The 7,306-nt window shown below is 47.2% G+C and overlaps 1 long non-coding RNA gene across 1 annotated transcript; it reads right to left on the bottom strand.

Annotated features, from left to right (window-relative positions):
* Positions 1 to 2,658: 2,658 nt before the first annotated feature.
* On the bottom strand, positions 2,659 to 5,853 carry LOC118851690. Its single transcript, XR_005010503.1, has 3 exons — positions 4,907 to 5,853; positions 3,912 to 4,363; positions 2,659 to 3,148 (listed from the first exon to the last, which is right to left on the bottom strand). It is a non-coding gene; the product is annotated as an uncharacterized LOC118851690 (long non-coding RNA).
* Between the last annotated feature and the right edge of the window lie 1,453 nt (positions 5,854 to 7,306).

Raw genomic sequence — 7,306 nt, 5'->3', positions numbered from 1 at the left:
AAGTGGGCGTGGTTGCATCTTCTATCTGTGACTCAGCGGTGGCCTCTTCAAAATGGACCCGATGGCCTCTGAGTTCTTTTTAGGCTGACGTTCTTGGATCTTAGCTGCATAGCAGAGCGTGATGAGGCATGGAAACCTAGGAGTTTTTCTCTCAAGGAAAAGATACAGAGCTTAGGGTTTTTGGACATCGAAGATAAGATGAATGTTTCCAAAGGGGCTAAAAGCTGTCAACGAATCCTGGTTGACACCCTGTGTTGGGTGGTGGCTGATAGGGATAAATCTGAGGCATCTAAAGGAGTCTCTTGGCACCAACAAAAAAGTGGGGAACTTGCCAGGTTTTTGGCTCCAGGGGCCCAGCGAGGGAGTTTCCCCACCTCCCTTGTGTTCCAGAGGCCATGTAATGTCTTATGTGTGTGAGACAGGCCCAGGAAGAGACATGGAAAGAAGTGGGTGAGAGAAAGCATCTCAAGGCCTGCTTTGGGCAGAAAAGGCACCAAGTCTAACTGAAGTCAGAAGACCTGGTTTGAATCCCAGCTTTGCCCTATTACTATCTGCAAAACCAGTTTGGGCGAGGAACTCGCCCTGTGAGCTTCAGTGTCCTCATATGTAAGATGAAGGATTTGGGTTAGGTGTTCTCTGATATCCCTTAGAGGTCTACATTGCATGATCCTGGCATCATTCGACTAGGAAGTATGAATCAATTGACAAAAGTATATGTGTGTTTTAAATCTAGATCTGTGATTCTGTCTGTATTGGTGTGTAAATTCTCTCTCCCTTGTTGCAGGTCACCTATAACTCAGAGCATTGCCCGGGGGCCTGAGAGGGTAGGATCACACAGCCAGTACATGCCAGAGCCAACCCTTGAACCCAGATCTTCCTGATTCTACGGCCCGCTTTTTGCCCATGATGTCAGATTATCACTGAGTTTATATGTTAGCATGATAATGGTGATGGGGGGTAAGGACTGGACTCGGTTCAGCTAATTTCCTTGTTGAAGAGGCTCCATTTACTGCTGTAGGTTGGCACCTTCTCTGCAATTTTTTGCACTGGTAGGATATTGTTATTAAAAAGATGAATCTTTGTTTCTGAGAGAAGCGGAAGTCATTAAAATGCTTTACAATTTCCTAAAGGCAATCCAGCCCACTTTCTTCCGCCTATTTAATTCCTCCTGAATCCTTATCTTTGTGTACTGTCTGTCCCAGGTATATATACATTGATGGACAAGCTCAAATTGCCTGTTATAATCTGGGCAATAGTTATTTTTCATCCACTTTGTCTTTCTTGTGTGGATTATCTGATCAAACTCTTCTGAGCAGTTAACAATCTCTGCGGTGTTTTAAGGCAACCAGCACAATGCCGTCTGCAAATAGAAACAGCTGAAGGACTGCACCATGCATAGAGAATCCCCATTCAGTTTGGACCTACTGCTGGATCTCCATTCCAGTGGTGAACGCCTTGGATTCCCTGTTTAATGCCTTGCCTGCTGTTTATCATGAGTGGGTTGTAGAACAAAGTTATCTCTTTTGTAATTTCTTTCAAGGAATCTCAAATCATTTTGAGGTCTGAATGAGAGACATATGGTTGGAAGAGACTTTGAAGTAACTTTTTTGCTGCACTTAGTTAAATGATTTTTTCGTTATAATAGAGGGTGGTGATAGTAAAGATTAAGCAAGAAGAGAGAAGTTGTTATGTTCCTGAAGTATTAGAGGTGTGACTTGCCTTGGCCAATTGTACGCCCTACATGTGTGCTTCACTACAAACAATGTGTGTATTTGTGTGAGTGCACCTCAGATTTATGAAGGGAATGTTTTCAACTACCATGCCATTTTAGTAAATGCTTTTTCTTTGAGATAATTGTGTCTGCTGGTTGACTGTTGAGGGGAAGCATACCAGTAGGGGCTCATAAGCAATAGTTCTAGAGTACCAGACTAGCTGGGTGTCTCACCTATGACTTTTTCATGTCTAATATGAGGGGTTGGTGTGAGATGCTCACCAAGGCCTTCATTCTGAGCTTAATTCCTGGCCATGGGCTTGTCTTCGGAACCTGTGAAACCTTAGTGCTGGTGGAAGACCATGTAAGTCATCATCAGTCAGCATGAGTCAGGCTTCAGAAGTCAAGCATGCCATGGGAAGGGTCTGGAGCCCCCAAAGTCCTACTGAATTACAGAGAGGTGCGACTTCAGGATTCACGAAGATCCCTGCCTGTTCCCCTTCCCCCACCTCCACCCTCCAAATGCTTCCTTCATTAAAAAAAAATTAAAGTTTTATTGATGCCTTTGTTTTCACATCACCCTCGGTATCCTCGCCTCCCCAATCCAACGAGCCTTTCCTGGTATCAAAGAGTAACAGTGAAGCAAGACCAAAAACAGAGGAAAACTGTCATGACAGCAACGCAGGCAGCATTCTGCCACCGTAGATCCCCACCTTTCTAAAGAAGGGGGGAAGTCAGGGCATTAAGTAATGTTGGTCTTAACAGTTACCCAGCATTCAGTTTTGTATTCCTGTTAGCCAGGTGGTGTACTCAACCAGGGTGTTCAACCTGGAGTCAGGAGGCCCTGAGTTCAAATCCAGCCTCAGACTCTAGCTTTGTGACCCTGGGTGAGTTACTTTACCTCTGTTTCTCATCGGTAAAATGAGGATAATTACAGCACCTCCTTCCCAGGGTCGTTGTGAGGATCAAGCGAGGTCATCGTCGTACAGTGCTTAGCATGGCACCTGACACATGGGGATGCTCTGCAAATGCTACTATTAATTTTCTCAAGTTGTAACCATCCTTTGATTTTTGGGGGGTTCTGTTTTCTTCACTCTATGTCAGTTCACGTCTTCCCAAGCTTCTTTGGATTCTTCTTATTCGTCATTTCTCATGACAAATATTCAGAGATCACACCTTGCTCGGTCAGTCTCCGGTGGATGGGCACCCATTTTGAAAATAGAAAGCCCCGTGAGACATATTTGGTCATACATGGCACCTTTCTGTCTGCCTCTGAGCTCCTCTGGGTGTATGTCCAACTGTCTCCCCTCACTTCCTGAGCCTGGGGTCTGAAGGGTCTTTCATTGTGGAATGCAGGGTTGATTTCCTATCGGCCTCCTTCCACGTCTTCACTCCTTGTATTTTCATTGGCGTCTCCCATTCCTGGAACTTTGAGATCTATGAATATGTAATAACATAACGCTATATTATATGTGCCATGTATAACATACACCTTGTATCTGTGTGTGTGTGTGTTATATACATATTATAGCACATATTTGTACATTACATAGTAATATAATATACATATATACTGTGTATATACAATACGTCTATATAATATGTATGTATATAATAAAGTATCTATTTAATATGTAATTATATATTACATAATATAGACACATTTACATCATATGTATGAAGTATATATATATATTATATATATACATATACACACACACATTCATCTTATTTGTAAATGGCCATTTGAATGTTGTTTGCCCCATCAGATTATGAGTTCCTTGAGAACAAAGGCCGTGTCTGCCTTTCTCCATATGCCCAGAATTTACAGGCCTGGCACATTGTAGGCGCTCAAGTTTGTTAACTGATCGCCTGCCTGAATTAGGCTTAAATGCAGATAGCCCTGCCCAGGGGAATGAGTTTATTTGAATTTGTTCTAAGGTGTAAAGGTGTAAATCTGTGCCCTTAAGACTTGGTTTTGATTGAAAGTGAAAGAGGGAAGGGGAAGGAATAGGCTTTTATTAAGTACCTATTATGTGTAGGCTGCGCTTTACAAATATTATCTCATTTGATCCACACAGCAATCCTGGAGGGTGGACGCCCATTTTATAGTTGAGGACCTGAGGGTGTGACTTGCCAGGGTCACAGAACTAGAAGTACCTGAGGCTGGATTTGAACTCAGGTCTTCCTGACTACAGACCTGGAGCTCTATCCTCTGTGTCACCAGCTTCGGGTACTGATGCCAGCCTTGGGGGATAGGTCACTGGTCCAAAGACAGATAGAGAGTAGAATGCTCTATGTGGGGAGAAGCCAGAAGATCAGTTTGACCAGAACGGAGTGTGTGTGAGTATAAGGTGGGCAAAGCAGGTGTGAGCCAGATCACAGAGGGCTTTCAGTGCTGGGCTGGCGACCTCTATCACCTGGAGCTAATAGGGAGCTGAAGACTTCTCTAAGTGGGGAGGGGAGTGTGGGAGGAGTTAGTCAGGAGAAGAGAAGAAGTAGGGGTGGGGGGCAGGGCAACTAAGAGGAAGAGGCTGGTTTTGTTTGGTTCCAGGGCAGAACCAGGAGTCAGGGGTGGATGTTACGGAGTTACCAAAGTAGATTGACACTCACCGTTAAAACACTTAAGAAACTTTCTCAAATTCGAGTGACCTGTTAATGGAAGACGGTGGCCTCAGGAGGAGGTGGGTGAGCTCCCCGCTCCCCCTGCTGGGGGTCCCCAAGGAAAGGCTGGATGGCCCCTTTTCTGTTATGCTCCAAAGACCATTCCTGCTCAATGAGGGATTGAAATGGCCACTGGGGTCTCTTCCAGCGATGGGCCATGGCATTCTGTGACGTGCTGAGGCTAAGACTAAAGTAGGGATTGTGAACGGTCATGGTCCCCTTTGACAGTCTGGTGAAGCCCATGGATCCTCTTCAAAATAATGTTTTTAAATGCGACAACAAGAAGGCAGTTTTAGCTTCTGCAATTTTCCAGAGCCAGTCGTGGCTTTGGGAGGCTGGGGGGCTGTGGCCAACTCTCGAACCCCATCTTGGTTCATTTCCTTAGCGAAGTCACCCGGGCTATCACCAATCCCCAGAACTCCCATCGCTCTCCCGCCCCCCCCGGCCCCCCCCCCCCCCCCCCCCGCAGAGGCTGCCCTTGGCCAGACACCTTGGGAATGTCCCTGACTAGCCTCTTGGAGGGAGCCTGACCTTGAGCAAAGTTGGAAAGCTTGTGCAAGATGGCAAGGTCAGATCCATGCCCAGGTGTAAGCTGGTTTTGTCCATCACAGGGTGGCTGTCCATCTGCAATATAAAATTAGGGGTGGGGGCTGGGGGGAACTACCTCAGCATTGCCTGGGAATGATAAAGTGGTGAAATAAAGAAGAAAACGGAACAGGAAAAGTGCTGATGGTTTCCAAAGCCCCAGTCTTTCTCCTGAGCTCTGAGACAGTCAGGAGAGCTGGATGGAGAGAGTCCAGTGCAGGGGAAAGGGGGATGGGTTGGAAGCCCCGGTAGGTTCCTTGCATAGGTGGGTGGCCTTGGGTAAGTCATTTCTGTTCCCAGAGTTCCACTTTCCTCATCTGTAATTCAGCTCACAGGCATTGCTAAAGTGCTATTGTCCTGTACCCAAAGAAGGGCAAAAACAGGGCTCCTGCCTCCCAGGAGCTCAGAGCCTGATGGAAGAGCTGGGCTCAATGTCTAGGCTCTCATCCAGCCCCAAATCATTGAGTCTCTGAGGGGCCATAGACTGGGGCCCCTAAGTCTGGAGCGCACCCAGATTCCCTGACGCATTCGGTGCATTCACAGTGACCTCATAAAGAGAAGTGGTCTGGGGGCTGATGTCAGAGACAGGGAGGCCCAGGCTCAAGCCCAGTTCTCTGACACATGCTGGCTGTTTGACGCTGAGCAAGCCGCCTCACCTTTAGTGCCCTCTCTTAAGTCTCTAAGCTATTATGGACTGAGCTACATCGGTGGAGGGCTTTTCCACACCGGGAGTTCCCTAGACTGATGCAATCAAAAGGGGAAGGGTCGGGGGGGGGGGTCATCAAGTCTAACCCTGACCACTTAAGGAGCACCGGAAGAGAACAGCTGTTATTTACGTAGCATTTTTATGTTTGCTGGGGGCAGTCTGGTGGTGAAGTGGATAGAATGCTCCACTTGGAGTCAGGAAGACTCCTCTTCCTGAGGTCAAATCCAGCCTCAGACACTTCCTAGCTGTGTGACCCTGGGCAAGACACTTCACCCTGTTTGCCTCAGTTTCCTCATCTGTAAAATTAACTGGAGAAGGAAACGACAAACCACTCCAGTATTTTTGCCAAGAAAACCCCCAATGGGGCCACAGAGAGGGAGACAGGACTGAAACAGCTGAAGATCGGAAACCTTTTGCCAAGCGCTTTGCTTACCTGGTCTCCTTTGAGCTTCACAGCGACCTTGTGATGGAGGTGTTATTCTGATGCTCATTTCACAGATGGGGAAGCTGGGTGACTTACCCAAGATCCCAGGGGATACTTAACAGAACTGGATTTTGAACCCAGGTTATCTGACTCCAGGTGTAGGGGCTGAGCCACAGAGAAGCACCACCTTGGTTGGACACCTTGAATGGGAGCCACCAGGGAGGGCCTCAGAAAGAGGACTCTGTGGGCAGGGGAATGATGGCATATTTCTGTTCCTGCTTACCCAAGATTCACTCTCCCCCAGGACTCATGAGAGTAGGGGAATTAATGGACATTTCACTAAAAAAAAGAAAAAAAGCTCACACCTGTTTATTAGCGGGCAAGTTCAATCAGTCAATCAGACATTTATTGAGCACTTATGATGTGCCAGGCGCTGCGCTAAACTGGGGGATACAAAGAAAGGCCCCCCCCCAAAGTCCCTCCCCTCTAGAAGCCCTCATTCTAATGGGGGAGATAATGTGCAAACAATGTTGTACACACACGATGTATACAGGGTAAATGGAAAGTAATCCGGTGCTTTGCACATAGTCGGTGCTTAATAAGTGTTGATTGATTTTAGAGGGGAGGCACTGGCATTGGTAACAAATGGGAAAGGGCTCCTGAAGAAGGCAGGAGTTTAGAAAGGGAAGCTAGGAGGTGGAGACAGGAGGGTAGGGACTGTCACTGAAAATTGCCAAAGCCAAGAGATGAAGAGAGATGGAAGGTCTTGTTCATGGAAGAGACAGGAGGCCAGGGTCACTAGACTGTACATCAAGGGATATAAAGCATAAGAAGGATGGAAGCTAGGAAGGGACCGGGTTATAATGGGCTTTATAAGCAGCCAGACAGAGGACTTTCTACTTGATTCTGGAGAGGCTAGGAGCCACTGGAGCGGTCACACGGGAGCCTTCGGAAGATCACTCTGATAGCTGAGTGGAGGACAGACTGGAGTGGGGAGAGGTTTGGGGCAGGAAGACCAACCATCAGGCTGTTCTGACAGGTGATGAGAACCTGCACCAGGGTGGTGGCTGGGGGGCAGGAGGAGCCTAAGAGGAGAGACATGGTGAATGGAGAAATGACTGAAAACAGACTGGATATGTGATGTGAGTGGGAGCGAGGGGTCAAGGCTGTGAGCCTGGGTGACGGGGAGGATTGTCAGATTGGGAAGCGGGGAAGG

The sequence above is a fragment of the Trichosurus vulpecula genome, chromosome 5, assembly GCF_011100635.1.
Source record: "Trichosurus vulpecula isolate mTriVul1 chromosome 5, mTriVul1.pri, whole genome shotgun sequence".
NCBI classification, from domain to species: Eukaryota; Metazoa; Chordata; class Mammalia; order Diprotodontia; family Phalangeridae; genus Trichosurus; species Trichosurus vulpecula.
The sequence above is the reverse complement of the archived record's forward strand: the minus strand, read 5'-3'. Positions and strand labels throughout refer to the sequence as shown.